Source organism: Macaca mulatta, chromosome 13, assembly GCF_049350105.2.
Source record: "Macaca mulatta isolate MMU2019108-1 chromosome 13, T2T-MMU8v2.0, whole genome shotgun sequence".
Classification (NCBI taxonomy): domain Eukaryota; kingdom Metazoa; phylum Chordata; class Mammalia; order Primates; family Cercopithecidae; genus Macaca; species Macaca mulatta.
Genome location: NC_133418.1, coordinates 104,906,269 through 104,927,752, shown reverse-complemented (window position 1 = coordinate 104,927,752; position 21,484 = coordinate 104,906,269). Strand labels below are relative to the sequence as shown.

Here is a 21,484-nt window from a genome sequence, read left to right as displayed (position 1 = left end):
GGGGATCACATAGTTTCCAAAAACCATCCCCCACCTCCAATTTATAATAGTACACACAAACCTGTATAAGGCAACGTAATCTGAACTATATATACTACATGATGGGGTGATTTGAGTAGACTTCTTGGAAAACGAGAATTTGAGCTGGGTATTTTTTTTTTCTTGCTCTGTCACCCAGGCTGGAGGACAGTGGTGCAATCATAGTTCACTGCAGCCTCTATCTTCTGGGCTCAAGCAATCCTCCCACCTCAGCCGCCAAGTACCTGGGACTACAGGCACACGCCACCATGTACAGCCAATTGTTTTTAATTTTAGTACAGAAAATGTCTTGCTATGTTGCCCAGGCTGGTCTTGAACTCCTGAGCTCCAGTGATCCTCCCACCTCAATCTCCCAAAGTGCTGAGATTATAGGCATGAACCATCGCTGCACCCAGCCTAAGCTGAGTCTTGAAGAGAGTCATAGAATAGTGAAAATGAAGAGAAAAGATTTTTTATTCTTCTTATTTTATTTTTTTTTAGAGATAGTGTCTCACTTTGTTATTCAGGCTGGAGTGCAGTGGCACAATCATGGCTCACTGCAACCTCGAACTCCTGGCTCGAGGCTCAAGCAATTCTCCTACCTCAGCCTCCCGAGTTGCTGGGACTGAAGACATGCACCACGACACCTGGCTAACTTTTTAAGTTTTTGTAGAGATAGGGTCTCACTATGCTGTTCTTGAACTTCTGGGTTCAAGCAATCCTCCTGCCTGGGCCTTCCAAAGGGCCGGGATTACAGGCATGAACCACCATGCCTAGCCCAGATTTCTTAAGACAATTAGTTAGGTTCCTCAGGCTACAAAAAAGATAACATGTTGGTTCGTGGAACTGAAACGTCAGGGTTGGTCTGACTTCAGGCAATGCTGGATCCAGAGGCTAGAATAATGTCAACATTCTGCCTCTCATATATATATATATATATATATATATATATATATATATATATATATGCTCAAATCACCCCATCATGTAGTATATATAGTTCAGATACACACACACACACACACACACACATTTCCCAAGTGGGCTCTTATTAGATGGGAGGCCAGACTGACCTTAGCAATTCAACTGACAGAAGGTGTCTTTCCTGAGAGCTCCAGCAGAAAAGTCTTGGAGGACTCTGATTAGCCTAGTCTGAGGTCGCATGCCCACTTCTGAACCAATCTATATAGTCGGGGATGGGGAGTCTTTGACTGGCTAGGCCTAAGGCAGTGTACCGACTTCTCAATAGGCTATCCCTGTCCAAATCACATGGCATGGGTTTCCTAAGGGAAAGGGCTCTGTTGTCAGAAGTGGGTAATGAGTACTAATCAACAGAGGTCAAATGTCTCTGCTTTAAATAATAGTCCTTCTGCTGGTTATAGCACTCCACACTTTTTCATGCTTCCACATAATTTATCCAGTTTAATTATCAAGAACTAATCTTGAGTCAGGCATGGTTACTGCCTGCATTTCACTATAGGGAAAGGGCACTTCCAGATATTAAACTTGATTTTTCTGCTCTACTATAATAGGGGCTGTCTTTGAGCCATCTATTCAGGAAGGACACATGGCCTTGGAGCTCCTGGGTAAAGTCTCCTCTAGAGAGCGTCGAGGCGGGAGGTGGGGGATTAGCTCTGGATGTACTGATGTTGAGGTGCTTTTGGGAGGAGCAAGTGGAACAGCCCAGAAGGCAGTTCTGTATAGTAGACTGGAGTTTCCCTTGCAACAGCCAGACCACCACTGCCGTGCTGAGAGCTTCTTTAACTCTGTGCGTTAAAGTGACTAGTCAAGGGGCATCCATTCAGAGAACAGTGGGGCCAAAACCCTGAGCACAGGCACAGTGTGCAGAGAAGTGGGGGTGAAAAAGTGTGATATATAAGCAGATCTGCCTGGGCTTGGCTCCTGCTGTGCTAGGAACACCGAGCCAAGATCAGCCCCAGGACCTACTTATCCCAGTGGAAAGGACCATGAGACGTGGATCTATCACTGACCAATCACTTCTGTCCTTGGTGCCTCAGATGTGCCTTTAACACTCTGCCATGCTTGACAGCTGGCCTCCAGCGATGAGCCCCAGTGAAGCACACTCATGGCATTCATACGCTAATGTAGTCCCCTCCCACAATGAACCTAGGCTGGCCTCTGACACACACTATCCAACAGAATGTGGTGGAAGTGATACCATGCCAGCTTCAGGTTTAGCCTTTAAGAGAAATGCTAGGCTAGGTGTGGTGGCTCATGGCTGTAATCCCAGCACTTTGGGAGGCTGCGATAGAAGGATTGCTTGAAGCCAGGAATTTGAGGTCAGCCTGGGCAACATAGTAAGACCTCCATCTCCACAAAATTTTAAAACTCAGCCAGGTGTAGTGGTGCATACTTGTGGTCCCAGCTACTCTGGAGGCTGAGGTGGGAGGATCACTTGAGCCCAGGAGTTCAAGGTGGCAACGAGCCATAATCATGCCACTATACTCCAGCCTGGATGACAGAGTGAGATGCTGTCTCTAAAAACTAAAGACAAACAAAAAGGTGAAATGGAAGCTTCTATTAATACTTCTTTCTTTCACTTGGAGAGCCCTGAGTCACCATGAAAGATTTCTGGCCACCCTACTGAAGAGACCACATGGAGAGGCCACATGGAGAGGAGGAACGGTTCACTGATCCAGCATTTTAGTTGAACTTCCAGCTGACTGCAGCCTCAGGCTTTATCTGAATGCACCTGCATGAGAGACTCCTAAGCAAGACCGGCAGAAGAACCACCCAGCTGATCCCAGACAATCCATAGAACCATGAGACAGATAATAAAATGGTGGTGGTTTTAAAGCCACTGAGCTTTGGAGTGGTTTGTAATACAATGATAGATAACAAAAGCAATCTCCCTGATGGTGAGGCTGGCTGGCATTCCTGAGCCTTGTGCCACCTTCCTCCCAGCTCCCAAGAATTGACACTGTTAAGTCAGGTCAGGTCTTGGTTAATGACCAAGTTAATAATCAAGTTAATAACCATTCCAAGCAGGCAGGCCAGTTTTTAGGACAAATACAGGAAGAGTATATACTTCCTGTCTGATCCTAGTCCTGAGATTCCAGAAGACACAAAAACCCAGTTCCCGCAGGGCTGGAGACAAAGGCAGAGGGGCTGACTGGGTACCCAGCTCCATTCTCTGGGTGCTGACCCCAAGCAGCAGCTCGTTAGGCTCAGATGTCTTTCAGGTGTCCTTGCATGGCCCTGAGATTGAAGCCTGTGTTATAACAGAATAGTTAATCCATCTCCCAGCATGGATCATGGGAGAAGCGGGTCAACTGAGCATAGCTTTGCCATTGCGGCCAAGTCCAGGTTCCCCTGTGATTCCCACCACACCAGGTGTGGTCCTGCTGCTGCTCTGACTCCCATCTGCTGGCAGGTCTGAACCCACCCCTCCGATTGTAATCACTTCTCTGCTCTAGGGAACCCTCCCTTCTCTTTCTCCCAGATCCCCAGGGTCACAGGGCCATTGTCATATGCAGCCTGTAGTCACTGAAATGTGTCCTGTGTGACTCTTGTCCCACTACTGGGCCATGAGCTTCTAGAGAGCAGAGACTAAAGCCTCATTTTTCCCTCTAATACACTCATTAGTAAATGTATTCAGTCCTTCATTCACTCAACAACCTACTCCATGCCAGGCTCTATGTTAGGGGCAGAGGACATAAAGCTAAAAAATAATGCCCCTGCAGTGCAGTCATATTTGGTCCAGTTGGACAGGCGTGGAACTTGGCAGTGATGACACAGTCATGTAATTGCTAGGATGGAGGTGTGTATGTAATGTGGTGAGGGCACAGAGAGTGCCAAGGCAGCCCTGGGACGGGGCGACAGGCAAAATTCCTTAGTGATCATTCTAGGCCAGACTCTGGTCTAAGCACTTCATTTATTCATTATTCATTTATTCATGTTTTCATTATTTTGAGGTGCTTTTAAAAAATAAATTATTATTTTCAAATAGGTAAATGTAGACAAATTATACAACATTCAGATGGTGCTAATGAGCACCCTATGAGCATTCCCAGAGGAGCACGCCCTTTTCCAGAATTTCTGCCTTCCTGACATACGATATTTTACGCATAATACAAGTTTGTCTTATGCACACACACATACATGCACACACATTTTACATAAATGGTTATATAATATTCTGTATTTTTTCATTTATTTATTTATTTAATTTTTTATTTAATTTTATTTTTTTGAGACGGAGTCTCGCTCTGTCACCCAGACTGGAGTGCAGTGGCACGATCTCGGCTCACTGCAAGCTCTGCCTCCTGGGTTCACACCATTCTCCTGCCTCAGCCTCCCAAGTAGCTGGAACTACAGGCACCCGCCCCCACGCCCGGCTAATTTTTCATATTTTTAGTAGACACGGGTTTCACCGTGTTAGCCAGGATGGTGTTGATCTCCTGACCTCATGATCCAGCCACCTTGGCCTCCCAAAGTGCTGGGATTACAGGCGTGAGCCACCGTGCCCGGCCTATTTTTTTCATTTAATATATCATGGAGCTCATTCCACATCTCTATAGACATATTTCATTCTTAGGCCGGGCATGATGGCTCATGCCTGCAATCCTAGCACTTTGGGAGGCCAAGGCGGGTGAGTTGTCTGAGATTAGAAGTTTGAGGCCAGCCTGGGTAACACCGTGAAACCCTGTCTCTATTAAAATACAAAAAAAAAAAAATTAGCCCAGTGTGGTGGTGTGTGCCTATAGTCTCAGCTACTCGGGAGGCTGAGGCACGAGAATTGCTTGAACCTGAGAGGCAGAGGTTGCAATGAGCTAAGTTTATGCCACTGCACTGAAGCCTGTGTTACAGAGCGAGACTCTGTTTCCAAAAAAAAAAAAGACAGAGATTTCATTCTTGGTTAATGATATTATGACTTTATAGTATCACAGTGTTCTATTATAGGAATGTCCTGTAATTTGTTTAACCAATTGCCTATTAATGAATATTTATGCTTTTTCTAACTGTCCACTACTGATACAAATAATGCTACAATAAATAATCCTGTGCATAAATTATTTTGAACAAGTGACATCTATTTATAAGATAAATGCATAGAAGCAGAATTATTAGAATAGAAGTGGGTCAAGAAAAGGTGCATTTAATTTTTTTAAATTTTTAAACATTTTAAATTATTTTTTATCTTTGAAGAGATGGGGTTTCACTATGTTGCCCACGCTGGTTTCAAACTCCTGGCCTCAAATGATCCACCCCCCTCAGCCTCCCAAAGTGCTGTGATTATGTGCATGAGTTACTGCGCCTGGCCAAAGGTATATTTTAATTTTTAACTGCCCTCCATCTAACATTTAGTTCTCAAAAACACGTCTCAGCTTTAGAAAGCCTTCTCTCATCTACTAGCAGAGACCTCTGCCATAGTGTAAAGACCCAGGCCAGCAGAAAAGGCGGAAGACAACACTTCATTTTAAAATGCTTTTATTTTCCGCCTTTATCTTTTAAATATACATATAAATTTAATAAATTAAAATATTTACTATTTATATAAATTTAAATTTATTTAATATAACGTGTGTCATATTGTATATAACATATACTTATATATTACAGATTTACATAGTTTATTTATATTTAAGTTTTAGATAAATTTAAATTTGAATATAAAATTGGGCAGGGGACCATGTGGCCTGGGGCTTTGGACAGAGTGTATCTGAGAACGGAGGTCACACCAGGGAAATGGGGCTGAAAAATGGAGGGTAGGAAACTCAGCCCAGGTTTCATTGTTTGAGTCCTGGATAAACCCTTGCCTGAAGTCCATCCTGGGGTTGTTCAAGTTCATAAGCCAATACATACTGTTTTTGCTTAAGTCAGTGTTTTTTGTCCCTTGCCCAGGGAGGAGCCCTGACTGCCCCACACAGCTGGTGGGCAGCAGGGTTGCACTCACTGCAGAGCTGACAAGCTCCAGGGTCTGTGCACTGAACCTCAGCCAGTCCCAGCCAGTCTCAGTGGAAAAGGAATTTATTGATGTGAGACCTGAAGAATCAGGAGACAATCAGGCAGACCAGAAGGCAGAGAAGATGCCCAGAAAGAAAAAGAGACAGGTGAAACAGGTGGCATTCAGAGAGCTGCAGGTGGTTCAAAGTGGCTGGAGATTGAGTGAAGGGTGCAGGGTGTGCACACGCCAGGTGCTGTGGTTTGCAATCTTGATCTTTCCAATGAAGTGACCAGAGTTTCGCCTCTGCTGTGATCACAGGTGTGATTGAAGAGTAGGTTGGCAGCGTGCCCTGTGCCTCCCCACTCAAGGTTCAGTCCTCTGACCCCCGCCTCCTGTCTCCCTCACCTGTTGGCCCCAAAAGGGAGTCATTGTTGGAGGCCTGACATCAGACACCCCCGGGGCCACACCTCGGGCTCCTGGGACTGCCAAGGGTGAGCAGCCTCTCCAGGGCCCTGCGAAGGAGAAGACCAATGAGGAGAAAGGCCACGGGCATGCTAGAACCCCTCGTGTGTGTGTGTGTGTGTGTGTGTGTTGTTCGTGCGAGTGTGCATGCATAGCTGTGCACACATAGGAAGTCAATTGTCCTTTCCCAGTTGAGCCGTTGGGAACATTCCCCAGCTTCCTCTGAAGTCATTACCTTATCTCAGGTGGCCCTTTGGAGCCTTTGGCACCATAGCTGGGTGAGGCAGGAAGAAAAAAAACAAGGGCCGGGGAGAAGAGGAATTTGCCCTCTGCTGTGTTTCAGCTCTCAGGCAGGCTATGCCTTCCCGCATTGCCACTAGCTGGGTCCAGGCCATATCACCTTCCGCTGCACCTACAGCAGCTCCTCAATGTCAGTGTGCCCCAGCCACTTCCCACCAGACCATCTTCCACAGCAGGGATCCCCCCAAAATGCTGCTCCCCTCTTCCTTCTGTCTCACCTGGACTACCTTGGGCTAGGGCAAATTCCTTGCTGTGACTTGGAAGGCCCTGTGTATCACCTGCCTATCTGTCCAGCCTCATCTGTCCCCACTCCACCTCCCCCACCCCAGGCCCCAGGTACATTGGCCACAGCCCTTCCCTAAAAGCACCAGGGCCTGGGTATTAATTCCTGTTGTTGCTGCAGCAAACTACCACAGACTTAGGGGTTCGAAACAACGCAGATTTATTATATTACAGTTCTGGAGGTCAGGAGTCCAGACATGGGTCTTAAAGGATGAAAGCCAAGGTGCCAACAGGGCTGCATTCCTTCTGGAGGTTCCGAGAAAGAATCCATTGCCTTGCCTTTCCCAGCTTCAAAAAGCCGCCCGATTCCTTGGTTCATGCCCCCTCCCTGCATCTGCAAAGCCACTGAGTAGCATCTTCCGATCTCTTTCTGACGTCTGCTCCCATCGTCACATCTCTCTCTGACGCCGACCTCTCTCTCCACCTCCCTCTTAGAAGGGCTATCACCAGGGCCTACTTAGATAATCCAGGATATGCGCTCCATCTCGAGGTCCTTCATCACATCCACAAGCCGATTCTCAGGGTCTAGCGATTAGGGCTTGGACATCTTCGAGGGTCGTTCTCCTGCCTGCCACAGAGCACACCAAGCTTTCGTGCATACAGGCCTCTCTGTCACTGTCTACATTTGCCCAGAGGAGATACCTTTGTCTAATTTGCAGAGGTACCATACACAGGCCAGTGGACTGCCTGCCTGAAACACCCCTTTCCTCACTTCCTCCACCTGGCCAAGAGCTTCTCATGCTTCAAGGCCCAGTTTAGTCCAGGACACTTTACCTTTCCCTGCTTTCCCTGAAGACACCCAGCTGGGTGAGTCACACCTCCTCTGGGCTCCTGCTCTATCCTGTACTTCTGTATCCTGGCATAAACCACAGGACATTGGTATTGTCTGTGAGTCTGCCTGGGCCAGATTGGAGCCTGGGCCCGGAAGCCCTCACCTGGGGTTCAGCTCTCCCCCAGTTAGGCAGCAGCCCCAGGCCCTACCGTCTCTCTTCCCAGGGCAGACTCCTCCTCTGGAGTCTCCCAGTTCATGTCTGTCTCTCCCGTGCGCAGGCCTCACACGGAGCTATGGGGCCTCTGCGAGGAAGACAGAAATGAAGCCGAGGAGGATGTTGAGTTTGAGGCATCCAAGCCACACAGAGGGAAGCTGGCATTTGAGAAGAGAGGGCTGGCGAGGAATTCCTACTCTCAGAAAGTGGCTGGGGACTTTCAGAAGAGGAATATTTGAGGTTTTCAAGTTAAAGTGGCAGCTTAAACACACATCTAATTGCATTTTCCCCCAAATCTCACTAGAACAACAATAGAGAGTTTTAAAAGGAAGACAATAAAACCACAAAAATGAGGGGAAGACAAGAGGAGAAAACAGGAGCAAAACTTGGGAAGCTGGCAGACGAGCATTCCTCCACGAAGATGGAGAAAGCCAGCTCCTGGGCTGGCAGCGGGGAGAGTTTAGAACCAAAACCATTTACAAGCAGGATGCTTAGAAGGCTCAGGAACTGGCTCTAGAGGGAACCTCTCTAAGCTGGGTAAAGAAGGAAGTTAAAATAACATGGGTTGAAAGTTGTTTAAGAAGCAGTTAGATCCCTGGAAACTCTCCCTTCTCCTCCTCTTTCCTCTCCTCCTGTCCCCTCCCCGCCCCCACTGGGAAATTACTGAGAGTGGTTACTGCCCAGAAGGCAGGAAGATTCTGGGTCATATGCTATGGAGACCCCACCCCAGACTCTGACTCTAAACACCCAAAACACAAGGCAGCCTTCCTCTCAAGAAGTTAGAACAATCTTCTCTAAAAAGTCTGGGCAACTCAAAAGGAAGACTAAATCCTGATATGGGGGGATCTGGCTCACATCACAGCCCTGCCTAATGCCTCAGCTACAGGGAGCCTGTGTTTTCCCAGGCTCACTCATGGTCTTGTCCAGTGATGTCCCCAGAAAGGACTTTTGTAAACTGTTAACAAAAAAATTAGCCAGACGTTGTGGCGCACACCTGTAATCCTAGCTACTCGGGAGGATAAGGTGGGAGGATCGCTTGAACCCAGGAGGCGGAAATTGCAGTGAGCTGAGATCACAACACTGCACTCCAGCCCCGGCGGCAGAGTGACCCTCCATCGAAAAAAAAAAAAAATGGCTTCTTAGATATTAGTAATACCACATTTAATGGGCACACGGTGTTCCTTTTTGGATGATTCATTCAGTTGCATCTGTTTTATACTCTGTTCTGAATGTATGAAATATGTCACTGTAAAGACTGTTTACAGCGGGGCACATGGGAGGCTCCTGGAGCGCTGGCAATAGCCTATTTCTTGAGTTGGGTGACTGTTATATAGGTCTTCACTTTATAATGATTTGCTAAAGTGTACATTTATGTTTCATGCACTTTAATGTGTGTGATGTATTCTACAATAAAATCTTAAAAGAAAAAAGAGATGGTCTGCTGTGCTGTTTTGTGGTATCATTCACCCCACTTTCTGGCTCCCAGATTTCAACACTTAGCCTTGCATTGGTGTCCTTTAGGGAATAAAGGACCTCGGGAGTGTCTGGTGGAGGGCGACACAGTACAGAAAGCAAGAAGAGAACAAACAGAAGCACAGCAATGAAGAGAGAAGAGACCTGAATAAAACTCACTGTCCTCTAGACCCCCTGAAGACATGGGAAGGGAAAACATCTGAGAATCTTCCCCTCATGTGTGATAGGGACCCAAGCCAATTCATGCAAATATTTCGGAAAAGTGTAATCCCGTAACATCGCAGGATTTAAAGCCACCCTAATAACTCAGACGTGGGGTATGCCCAGAGCAAGCCGGATGCTGGGTGTGGGCGCGTTTATAAATGCCCAGGTGGCTTGAAGGGTTAAGAACTGCTACTCTTTGCTAGGATTGCTTTTCCCATTCCCTCTGCATGGTGAGTTTTTCTAAGAGTGGTAGGGCCTCTGGGGGGAGGAGAAGGGAGGTAAACTGCAAACAACACAATGCACTCCAGCTAGTTTTCACAGAAAAGCAAGTTATTAAAAGCCATTTTGAAGCTCATGGAATCTGCAGGAGGCCAAAGAGTCAGACCTGGATGCCACAGAGCTAAGAATAATACCTAAGGTGCACAGCAGAGGCCACCCCCCACCCCAGAAAGCCCTGCTCCAGTGTGACCCCAGAACTCTGCCACCGTTGCCCTGAAGGGCCAGAGGCCTCCACCACCCCACTCTCTATAGAGGACCCCCTACAAGTCTCATGCAGGGACATTTGAACAGCAGAGCCTGGTCGTAATGACTGCCCCCTGAGGAGGCTGGGAAGTGAGTTCTGGCTTCTACCTTGACTGGGATAGACTCAAAATGTGGAAAATACTCCAGTTTGGGAATTACATGCAAAAGATGCAGGGAGGCCAGATATTCGCTGTGGGGAGGATCAAGTGGAAGCCACTGGGTAGAGTTCATTCTCCAGCCTGAGGCAGCTGCCGGAAAAGCGGGACTGAAGGGTGCCAGGCTGTGCAAGGACCCCAGGGCCCGGCTGGGTTAGGGTGCAGAGGATGGGGCTGGGCCCCTGCTCACCCCTCATTAAATCATCCACTCCTCATCACCAGGAACCAGGACCAGGTGAGCCTTGGATCTGCATAGCCCATTTCACCTGCTGTACTTTTCCTCACTACCTGAGTCCTTAGGGCCCAGAAAACTTCACCCAAGTCCTAACCAAGGGACCACAGGTGGAGGACAGTGACATCTGGAGCAGCTGATGGAGGCTCTGGGGAAGTTCAGAAGAAAGGCCTTTTCTCTTTGTTTTTGTTTTGTTTTGAGATAGGGTCACTTGATCTCAGCTCACTGCAACCTCCAACTCCCAGGTTCAAGTGATTCTCACGCTTCAGCCCCCCAAGTAGGTGGGACTACAGGTGCAGGCCACCACGACTGGCTAAGTTTTGTATTTTTTGGTACAGACAGGGTTTCACCACGTTGGCCAGGTTGGTTTCGAATGCCTGACCTCAAGTGTTTCTTCCACCTCAGCCTCCCCAAGTGCTGGGATTACAGACGTGAGCCACTGTGCCTGGCCTGAGAAAGGCTGTTTCTATGCCACAGAGAAGTTGGGCTCCCAGTCACTGGAGCAGCTGCGGCCGGTTCCAGCAGGGGGCAGCTCTCAATGACAGCTGAAGGGCATTGCAGAGCCAGATGTACACACGGCTTTTAGGAGCCGGGCTCTGCCTCCCCTGAAGTCTGCCTGAACCTGGGGCATCACCATCTCACCGGGCTGGGGCTTTGATGCATCAGACCCAGAGAAAAACTTGATAGAGGGGAGGAAGAAGGAGATGCAACCTTCCAGGAAGCAGAAATGTTCAAGGACTCTCAAAAGAACCTCCAGAAAACAAGGAGAGGCAGGAACTGTCTTATGGTCGCTTCTAGCTCTAAGTCTCACCTGTGAAATGAAGCATCTTCCCGGTCCCAGTGCAGAGACAGGTCCTGGGCAGAAGCAGGAGAGGAGAGAATCAGCTCCTGTTCTCCTGTCTCCCTCAACCTCCCCAGGCCTCCCCAGCCCACCTGGGCCAGGACAGAGGTGCTGGCAGCCTCTTCCCATTAACTACACCCTGCAGGCTGAGGTGGGCAGGCTGGGGGCTGAGGAGACACTCCTTCCCTGCATTCCATGGACATGGTGCCTTGGGCCAGGCTGCAGAGGCCGCAGGGCCTGGCATGTGCCCCGTGAAACTGGCCCTGCAGCAAGGCGGGGGCAGTGGGGATGGATGAACTCATTCTTTCCTCGTCTCAGGCTGCTCTGATCGTAAAACTGTGGATGCTGAGCAAATGGCCCCAGGTGTGTGCTCTCCCAGTTTCGCTAGGGTAATAGTCAGTAACAGCAAGAGGCTGACCTGGTTTCGATGGAGCAGCTCCTGCTCTGGGCACAACGTGGCTCTGCTGCCTCTGCTCTCCCATCCCCTCCCCACCCCCTTTTGGAGGGCCAGGCCTTCACCGCAGCCTGAAGGAGCCTCAGCAAGAGTACAGAGGGGGTGCTCTCAGAGGCGCAACAGGAAAAGCCCCTTCTCCAGAGAGAGGCTTGCAGCATGGAAGGAATCAAAAACAGGCAGAGAACGTCAGGGGCTACTCTGGGCCGCTTGAGTGAAGACTAGGGTTCATGGGTGCAGTGCCTCCGGCTGCGGCTCTCCAGGGCCCCCCAGACCTGCTCCTGACACTCCCAGGGCTGCGCTGCCTGAGCGTCTTCCCTCCCTAGCCCTCCCCCAAGTGAGTGCCTCAGTTCCTCCAGCTGCCCCTCACCCAGTGGGAGCCCGCACTAGACACGCGAGGGCTTTCCTCGCTCGAGGATATGGGAGAGCTTCCCGCCCTCCTCCTTAGGCCCTGGAGGCAGCGAGTGTCTGTCAGGATTACCTGGGTGCTCTGGGAAGGGCTCCACCTCCCTCGCAGGGCTTCCCTGGACTACCCAACTGGGCTGCTCTGGTTGCCTTTGACCTTCGGAACTTCCAAGATACTCCCACCTCCTGCAGGAAGAAGGCGGGGGAAGCGGGGGCTTTGGAGACCAATAAGCCAGGGCCTGACTCCTAACTGGCCACCTAATAACTTTGTGACATTGAGCCCTGGTCTTCTTGAAGGTGTGTTCTCAAGCTTCTCCCTTGTGTGGTTTTAGTGAGGGCTGGAGATGGGGACACGTAGTAGGCTCTTACGACACATGGCAGCTCTTATTATTAAAGCTGGCCAGGATGTCCCTTCTGACCCCCAACCCTCCAGTTCCCATAGTGCTGGGCCTTGTAGGTATCGCTGTCCTGTGTATGGGGTCAGGCTCTGGCCTTCCTCCCTCCCAACCCCTTCTGGGCAGGGTGAGAGTAAACAGGTCCCCTAGGTGTGGGACAGACACCTGCCGCCCTCCTCCTGCCTTATTCATTCTCTCCAAAAACATGAATCACTTGTGGATGGACAAACTGTAGGGCACCCGTATGATGGAATGACCCCAGCAATAAAGAAGAATGAAATAATAATACAACGAACGACATGGATGACCCACGAAGCACCGCGCTGAAGTTCAGCAGCCAAATGAAAACTGACTAACTCAAAAGGCTGCAGACTCCACCGCTCCGTGCATCTGAACTCCAGGGAGGGCCGCGCTGCAGCCAGAAAGCAGGCCAGGGCTTGCCTGAGGTGGGATGTGGGAGCAGGGATTGATTGCAATGGGGAATGAGGGAATTTTATGGGGGGGGATAAAAAAAATCAATGTCTCATTTGATGGTAGGTAGGTGGCTATTTCCATTTGGCAGAGCTTATCAAACTGTATGCTTAAAATAAGCAAATTCTACAGTATGCAAACTACATCATAATGAAGCTGGCAGGGTAAAGACCTTCCAGTTTGGAAACTATGATCTGGGAAGTGACCCACATTGCCTGGCCATATACATGAGGGAAGAGTCATCTCCCTAGGAAACTCTTAAGAAATGCTCAGTCCTTAAAAGAAAGAAACTGAGTGACCAGAGAAAATGAGGGAGGATTTGAAGAAATACAGTACCAGGGCATCATAGAAGAGCTGGCTTTAAATAGACTACAGATAGTGCACTCAAGTCTTGGTGCATTTGTATGCTGCCTGAATTACCTGACCTTGGTCTCTTATCTGATATCCTCATTCGCCCTGGCTCTACCTGAAAAAAAGCTCACACTCATCTTTCATACATAATAAAAAGCTATCCTTTAATGAGATGATATTTTCTCTCTCCTGGCCCAGGACGGGGAAGGCGCCCTGCCCCTCTTGAGTCACCAGGCTCTTATGCAGTAGAGTTTCTGTCCTCTGCTTGCTTCCAGAGCCTTCTGCAGGCTACCAAGACAAAGCTTTCTCGCATTCCTCTGGGCCTGGTCCTTCTGCTCTCTGCTGCTGCCCTCTCTGTCCCCCTCCCTCCTCTGCCTCCGGAATGACAGCATCTCCCAGTGGCTTTCATGTTGGAGTGCTGGCTCCTTAACTTAAGGTCAGCTTCTGAGGGCAGAAGGCTTGTCCCATTTTCTCCCCTTCCCTCTGCCCTCTCCCTTGGAAGCCCAGTGTGGGATCCTCTCCCGGTGTTTTGAAATAAATGCACACATTCGCCAATGCAGCCATTCACTCTGTGGCTCACTCACACTGATCAGGAGAGAGGCCCAGCTCAATCTAGCTTGAGCCCAAAGGGAATTTACTGGGCCACATTCCTGAGAAGTCTAGGACGTGTCAGCTAGGTTGAGACACAGCTGGATTCAGGATTGACAGTCTCTTTTCCTGTCTCATTCTCTGCCTCTGTCTCAGTGTCTTCTTCCCTTCCTCTCCTCCCTTCCCCTTCTTCTCCCTAATGTCTTTCTGACTCTAAGTAAGTATCCCCTGAGTACACTTGCTCACTCCTCCTTAAGCCCAAAAACAAAAGAACAAGACATAATAAATCCCTCATGCAAATGGTCATCCCTGACCTGAGGAAGTCCAAGACATCAAAAGCACAGCCTATTATTTTATCTATTCTTTCTAGTTGTGTATATAGCTGACTTTTCTGCTAGACTTGCCTTGTGTCCTCAAGGTGCCTGGCACAGGCCCAGGTACATGGCAGCCCCTAGCCCCACCCCAGGTAGGATGTGACACTTGGTTGGGGTGAGGTCAGAGTGGCGAAGGGAAGAATCAGGGTCGGGGATGGGTCAAGGCTGGGGAGGGGCTGAGGGGAGGATCCTTTTGAGCTGTTCATTCCCTCCTGGTATTTTTGCCCATGAGGCCCTGCAGAGTAGGAACAAACTCCACACACGCCTGTCTTCCTCCCAGAGCCCTCCACCCCCAATAAGCATCAGCCGGGGGGGCTGGGGCTGCGGGCTGAGGCCTGGGACAGAGTCCTGGTCAGCATCAGCCTAGCTGAGGCTAATTAAGACCCAGGAATCCCCTGCCCCTAACCCTGGGCTCAGATCAAAAGACCTTGGCCCTCAGATGAGGGTCTCCTGACCATAAATCTGAAGGAGCACGGCCCTCCAGCTAATGAGCTGTCCTGGCTCAGACTAGAGTGGGGATGCCAGATCCTGTTTCATTCCAGGGGGCAGCCAGCCCAGAGTGAAGGGCTGAGAGAGGCCCTAGACCCCAGGGTGCCCGTCCCTCTGCAGCACCCAGCTTTGCAGGGACAGGTCCCGCTCTGCTCATAACCCCTGGGGCAATGTCCTGGAGGGTACATGAGAATGCACACTGTTCCCTGGGCTCCTGCCCTGCTGGGCCCCAAGACGGCTCCCCGTGTCCACCGTTTAGCCCCACAGGAATTTTAACCGCTAACATCTGGGTTCAGGAGACTCCGGAAGAGCAAATGTCTTCACCTCCTTTGATTCCCTTTACACAGAGGGCTTTTTCCATTTTAATTTGAGGTGACCTCTGACCTGAGTTCCCATTCCCATAGTTTCCAGATATTTCCTGTGCCCTCAAATAACCTCCAAGCCCGCCCCCACCTGATCAGAGCCCCTGCGGAGGGGGCATGGCCTTCCCCCAACCACAGCCCAGGCTATGCTGGGAGTCCCCCTGGACTCTGGCCCCCTCCCCGAATCCCACTCTGTTCCCCCAAAGATGGCTGCACACCCACCCACCCACCCACCAGTATCTCTCCAGGGCTCTGGGCCCAGCTGAGCCTGCTCTCAGGACGCCAGGGATGGCAGGCACCCAGGTGCCAACCTCTCTGACTGCCATGGTTTTTAATGACAACGATAATAGAAACATCGGTGGAGCCTCTTCTCTGTGTCAGGTGACCCGGTAGCTCAAGAATAATTGCTCCTAATTTACAGATGAGGAAGCCGGCCCTGGAGAAGAAGAGGGACTTCATGCACACACAGCTAGTTGTGGCTGAGCCAGACCATAACTGAGGTGTGTCAGCCCGGAGCCCGGTGCCCTCCAGGAAGAGGGGTCAGCAAGGGGTTGCTGGCATTGGTGCGTCTCCCCTGTATCATGAATCTCGGTCTGGGCCGCCCATCTCAGCGTGGTGACCACCAGCACGAGACACCAAGGGTCTTGGCAAAAGGCAGAGAGGAGAGAGAAGTGAGAAGCAGGCATGGGGGTGGGAAGGGCCGGTCAGACCTCAGGTCCACCCCTGTCTCTTTCCAAAGCAGCTTTTGGATTGAGGTGGATAGTTCCCTCAGTCCCCATAAGGAGGCCAGCACGGTGCTGAGCTGGGCTGTGCAGGGGGCTACAAGAGCAGGCAAGTCCCAGTCCCTGTCTTTGAGGGGCTGAGAGACAAGCACAGGTACAGGGACATGAGCAAGGCAGCCCCAGGACCAAAGTCAGCCTGAGGGGGCAGGGTGGGTAGGTTGCTTGCAGGTAGGGAATTTGCTGCAGGGCTGGGTCACACAGAGGCCTAAGTCCCATGCCCACATGGTGCTAGGTCAGGGCCCTGGGAGCCATCCCTCTAGCGTGGCCACTCCCAACAAGGGCCTATGGCTCTCCAGAGCCCAGAGCCTGAACAGATCCAGGCCAGAGCCACAGGATGATGCACCGGCCCCTGCCCCGTGGGTCAGAGGCTGAATGGCACATTGGGCAACCTCTCGGGCTCCAAACCCCAGCTGACTGCCAGCCTCAGCCTCCTAGTCGATGGTTTGACCACATGACTCCCCACTAAAGCCTTTCCCTGGCTCTCCATCCTGCCCCTCATCATGCCCGGTGACTCACACTGCTTTTCTAGGCCCAGCTCACCACAGCTGACATCACCTTCGCCTCCACCCCTTTCCCAGCAAACCCTGATGAGCCCTCTCTTTCCTCTGACCCATCGTCCTCCTCGGAATCAAGAATGCTAGAGCTGAAAGCTGTCTCAGGGAACACCTGGAGCAGCCTCACTTACAGCTGGGGAAACTGAGACCTGAGAGGTGCCCCACCGGAGTCTGTTCTAATTCCGAGGCTGTGATTCATTTAGAACTTTAATGCAAGGATTTAGGGCTCAGTTAGGATCTTAGGGCAAATCATCGCTGCTCTGCCAGTAACTAAGCTCTTATAACCCTCACACCTGCCCAGCAGGGTCCTGGAAATCAATCTCGAGATTCCCTGGGGTCCAGGGCTGCCCCGTGGGTGCTGAGACACTGGAGACAACAGGAGGTCCGGGATGGCCCTCAGCCCCTCCCTCTACCCAAATCGGGGCATGACTAATTCTTTCTCTAAGAAATCCATTGCTTTAAAGTCCAGAGTAGAAGGGAAGAAACAGGTGTCAATTCCTGCCAGGAAAATGAGATGGAGCTGCAACCTCAGAGAAGCCTGGAGGGGCACTGATAATGGGAACCCCCTGAGGCCCTGGGACTGACAAGAAAATTCAGGGGGAACAAGCGGTCATGGTTCTCATAGAAGCGTTGGGCTTCAGAAATAAGGCATCCCTGGAACACGGTTTCTAAAGCATCACCTGAGAACTTGGGAGAAATACAAAATGCAAATCCTCAGGCCCCACCTGAGACCTACCAAATCACACGCTTTGTGTTGGGATCCCTCAAGCCCTCCAGATGATTCTGATGCACGATCAAATTTGAGCACTTCTGCCATAAAGGACAGCCAAAGCAGTAAGCAGATCTTGTAGCTGGTCGGCCCTGCTGGTCCTGGCCTGCAGTGGGCTGGCTGAGGCTGCACAGCCTGCTCTGCTTACCCATGTTATGGACCCCCCCTGGCCAGAACAGGCAGCATTTCTGCAGGCAGCTTATTCCAGAAGTGCTTGGAATGAGCCTTGCGGCCCGAGATGTGCTCCGGGAACAGGGAGAGCCTCAAAGTCACCCACCCCCTCCATTTGCATCTGCCCATACAAAAGGAATTCTGCCTCAGTTTCCCTGCTTTGCATTCCAACCCACCATTGGCCATAGAACTCTGCCCTGGACCTCAGCCTGCTTCCCTGGGCACTGTTACCATGCCATGCACGGTGCTGGCCTCCTCACCGAGGTCTCATCCAGCTCGTGTACCCCAGCTGCTGGCTGAGGTGATTTACAGACTGACAACACATTTATTACAGTGCTGTGGTTGCCCTGGGCCCCCAGGTACATGCGTGTGGATTGTCTACTGAACAAGGGCAGATGGCCAAGGAAGCACGTGCAGGAATGAAATCCAGCTCACTTTCCACTCATCACATCCCCTAGGGTGAGGTGGCACTAATTCACACATACGTATGCATTAGAGGGGCTAGTGCTTGAATGTCACACTCCCTTTCCCGAAGCTCCTGTTTCTGAGGGGACCCTCCCCCTGCCTTCCCATTTCTACACCAGCCAGACCTCCCTATTGACTAATTATTTAGTCAATAATTGCTTGAACTCCCATAGGCCCATATTAACAGGAAGTCACTCCCCTTTACCCCTTCTTACTCCTTATTCCTCACCCACTCCCTCTCACCCACTCCCTGTCTCTTCATGTCTACACCAACTGGACACCCACCCTTCCAAGTGGGCCATCTTCTCTTTTACGGGTCTCTTGGCTGACTCAGTTGTGCCCCCATTTCTCTCCTTATTCCTCATCCGCACAGACTTTCCCATCACGCTGATGATGACATAATAACCAGCAGACAAAACATCTTTGTTGATAGAAGTTTGAGGTCATTTCATTACATCTTCTCCTAAGACATTCCATTCAGGGACGTGCCTGCCAGGCTGCCGGAAATGCCTGCTTTTTATGGTCACTTGTAACTTCTGCACATGATAAGTCCCCCAGCTCCCTCTACCCTAGGGCAACCCCATAGAGACTTGAAAATCCTGTTCACGACTTGCCCCACCTGAATCTTGTCTTCCCAGCTCCTTGAATGAGTCCATGTGTGGCTTGGTCTCTCCCCTCACTGCAGGTTAAACTGCCATGTAATTGATTTTTTTTCCAGACAATTGAACACACATCGGTAGGCAACTAACTGTTCTGTTTTAACCACTTGGATTAAGAAAAATCTTTCCCAAACGTGATATACTCTTCGATACCTCTTGGAATAAATGACAGCCGACATAATGTGCCTTTTCTTGGGGTCTCTACATAATAATAGTTTTTTGAGCTACTGTAAAGTGTTTTTAGTAACTCAAATCACTCCATAATCTCTGTGGGGAGAAAACAGAAAATACAGATATACAGAAAGGAAAAAGGAGGGCATCCCTTGATATCTTACCAACTGGAGGCCATGACTAATACCTTTTCATTGTATAATTTTCTGGGCTTTTTCCTAATCAAACACATTTCCCCAGTTTGGGGTGCAAATGTAATCCCTCTTATTTAGTCAATAATTGCTTGAGCTCCCATAGGCCCATATTAACAGGAAGTCACTCCTCTTTACCCCTTCTTACTCCTAATTCCTCACACACTCCCCCAAGGAAATTGGGGGCAAACTCGGTCCTACGGGTAATTCTGATTGCAAATGGCAATCAGAGAGGAACTGGAGAACCAGGAGGTCCTGATTTCCATTGTTGCACAGCACCATGTGTCTCTAAAGAAAATGGTCTTGCAAAGTCTGATGAGATCCTGCCTCACTGGTCCTGACCCTTATGTGGTCCACAGAGGTGTGCCAACCTTGGACACACTTCCAAGCTCACACTTCCAAGGTTAGCGAGGCTCCCAAACAGCGCACAGCCCCGGCAGAGCTGAGCCCAGGAGGGCTTCTGTCCTCAGCCACACTCCATGCCCCAGGAATATGGAGGCCCTGGGGTTGAGCCTGGTCACCAGTTCTGACCCCTCTTTCTTCCTGGTGCCATTCCCTTGAGGGTTGTGGGGATTCTGTTGCTGGGGCACTTCATCTCAAACCTCACCAGGAAAATTCCAACTTTAACATGGAAAAAGTCTTTGTCTTCATCCCTTTCTTCCCAGATGTTCCTTGGCCCCAAGCAAATTATCTCCCTGCTCTTCCACGCAGGGACCAGAGGGTCCCGCACTCCTCAGGTCATCCAGGAACCAGTTCCCCCTTGCCCCACTAGCCTAACGTGTGAATAGCCAAGAGGGACCACTCAAAGGACAGTTTCCTGAACAAAGAAGGTCTGTTCTTAACCAGCTGGATAAAGAAGGAGCTGATGGCAACTTTTATCAAAAAGAAAGAAAAGTTCTGAGCCAGGAAACTTGCCATACACCCATTCGCCAGATGACAACATTGAGATTACTCACTTCTTGGAAGAGCCCAGCCTCTAGCACTGAAGATTTATCACAAAGCACTTCCTCCTTGCAGCGGGCATTCCTCTCTTGCTAGGAGGAACTGAGACTCCCCGTCCCCAGTCCCCAGCCCTGAGGCCATGCAGCCTAGGGGTGGCAGGATTGAGCACTGCTTACTGGGTTCAGGCCAGAGATTGCCACATTCTGTCCTCTGCTGCCTGCGTTAGGGAGACCTCTCCCTGTCAACTCAGGGGCATGGCAGGAGCTGGGCTGGAACAGTCTCTGAAGTCAGTTCCCTCCTGGACCACCAACACTGGGAATGCAAGGGGTGGGTAGTTTGGTCTGTGCTTATGTGTTGATGTTGTGAGATCATTTGAGAGAATTAAATATATTTTCCCAGATGGAAAGAAAAGGAAAAGGAAGGGGCCGTTGCGTGTTGGAGGTGTTCATTCTCCTCTCCAGCTTCTCTCCTTTCCCGCCATCCCACCCCAGCTGTGGACCTGTGTTTGGCATTAGGGCGCTCCTCTGTGCTTTGCTGGATTCTGATAGGGAGCACAGCCTGGTGTGGGGGGTGGGAGGACGGATGGTCTGCATCTTCCCTTCCCCTGCTCCAGTCCTGAGGCCGTGCTTTCTGCACTGGGGGGTCAGTGGATATTGAAGGTGCCAGTCCAAATGCCAGTCAACACAGTGGGCAGGCCTGGCCAACACTGTCTGCGGGTGCCAGGCTCTGGGAAGAGGAGCACCCATGCTCGGAGATGGCCCATTCTCACTGGGCTCACAGCCAAACACACCCAGTTTTCTGGCCTCAGGCTGGGTGGGACAAGTGTATATCTCACCTGACAAGCTCTGTGAGCCTGACAAATGGAGGGAAAAAGCCACAACCGCAGCACCTCCCAGTGATCCGGAAGCTAGAGGAGGAGCAAGAGGACACAGGGTCTCTCCAAGAGGCAGAAGTGCGGGGGAGTGGCCTGGACATTGTAGAGCTGGGGCAGCCAAGTCCAAGGGCAAGGGCACCAGAGGACATGGAGGAGTCCTTCCCTTGGGCCTCTCCAGAGAGGCTGCCTGGAGTTTTCACAGTTCACAAATGAGCAGAGGAAACTGTCCATGCGAACAGCCCTCAGGGGATCTCCCAGAGAGGTGTCCAGGGTGCTAGGGGAAGCCCAAACACCCCATGTCAATTTTCACGTAGGAGGAGGAGAAGGCAATGACTTGTCTTGAAGCAGTCACTGCCCAGCAAGCACACGATTTTTATTTAAATTGAAAGTTTATTTGGAGTGCGCTTGGGGGAGTACTTCTCATGCACACACTTTTTCTGTCTCCTCATTTCCCTAGCCCAACCCTCCCCACATTCCTCTGCCTTCCCGCCTCACATTTTATTAGGTGTCAGTGGTCTGCTCCGAACCTTCAGTAGCTCCCATCTGTGATGAGGTGAAGTCAAAATCCCATAGCCTGCATACAAGTTCTTCCATGGTTAGGGTGGACATACACCCCACTTTGTCTGGGACGATCTAG

The 21,484-nt window shown here is 50.4% G+C and overlaps 1 long non-coding RNA gene across 2 annotated transcripts; it reads right to left on the bottom strand.

The window, feature by feature from the left end:
* Positions 1-5,993: 5,993 nt before the first annotated feature.
* LOC106992860 (uncharacterized) lies at positions 5,994-20,208 on the bottom strand. Of its 2 annotated transcripts, none has more exons than XR_013403045.1 (4): positions 19,988-20,208; positions 12,316-12,425; positions 11,354-11,397; positions 5,994-6,438 (listed from the first exon to the last, which is right to left on the bottom strand). It is a non-coding gene; the product is annotated as an uncharacterized LOC106992860 (long non-coding RNA). The 2 variants fall into 2 exon arrangements; XR_001438953.3 differs by lacking the exon at positions 5,994-6,438 and adding an exon at positions 7,110-7,538 and having other exon boundaries at positions 19,988-20,110.
* Positions 20,209-21,484: the final 1,276 nt, after the last annotated feature.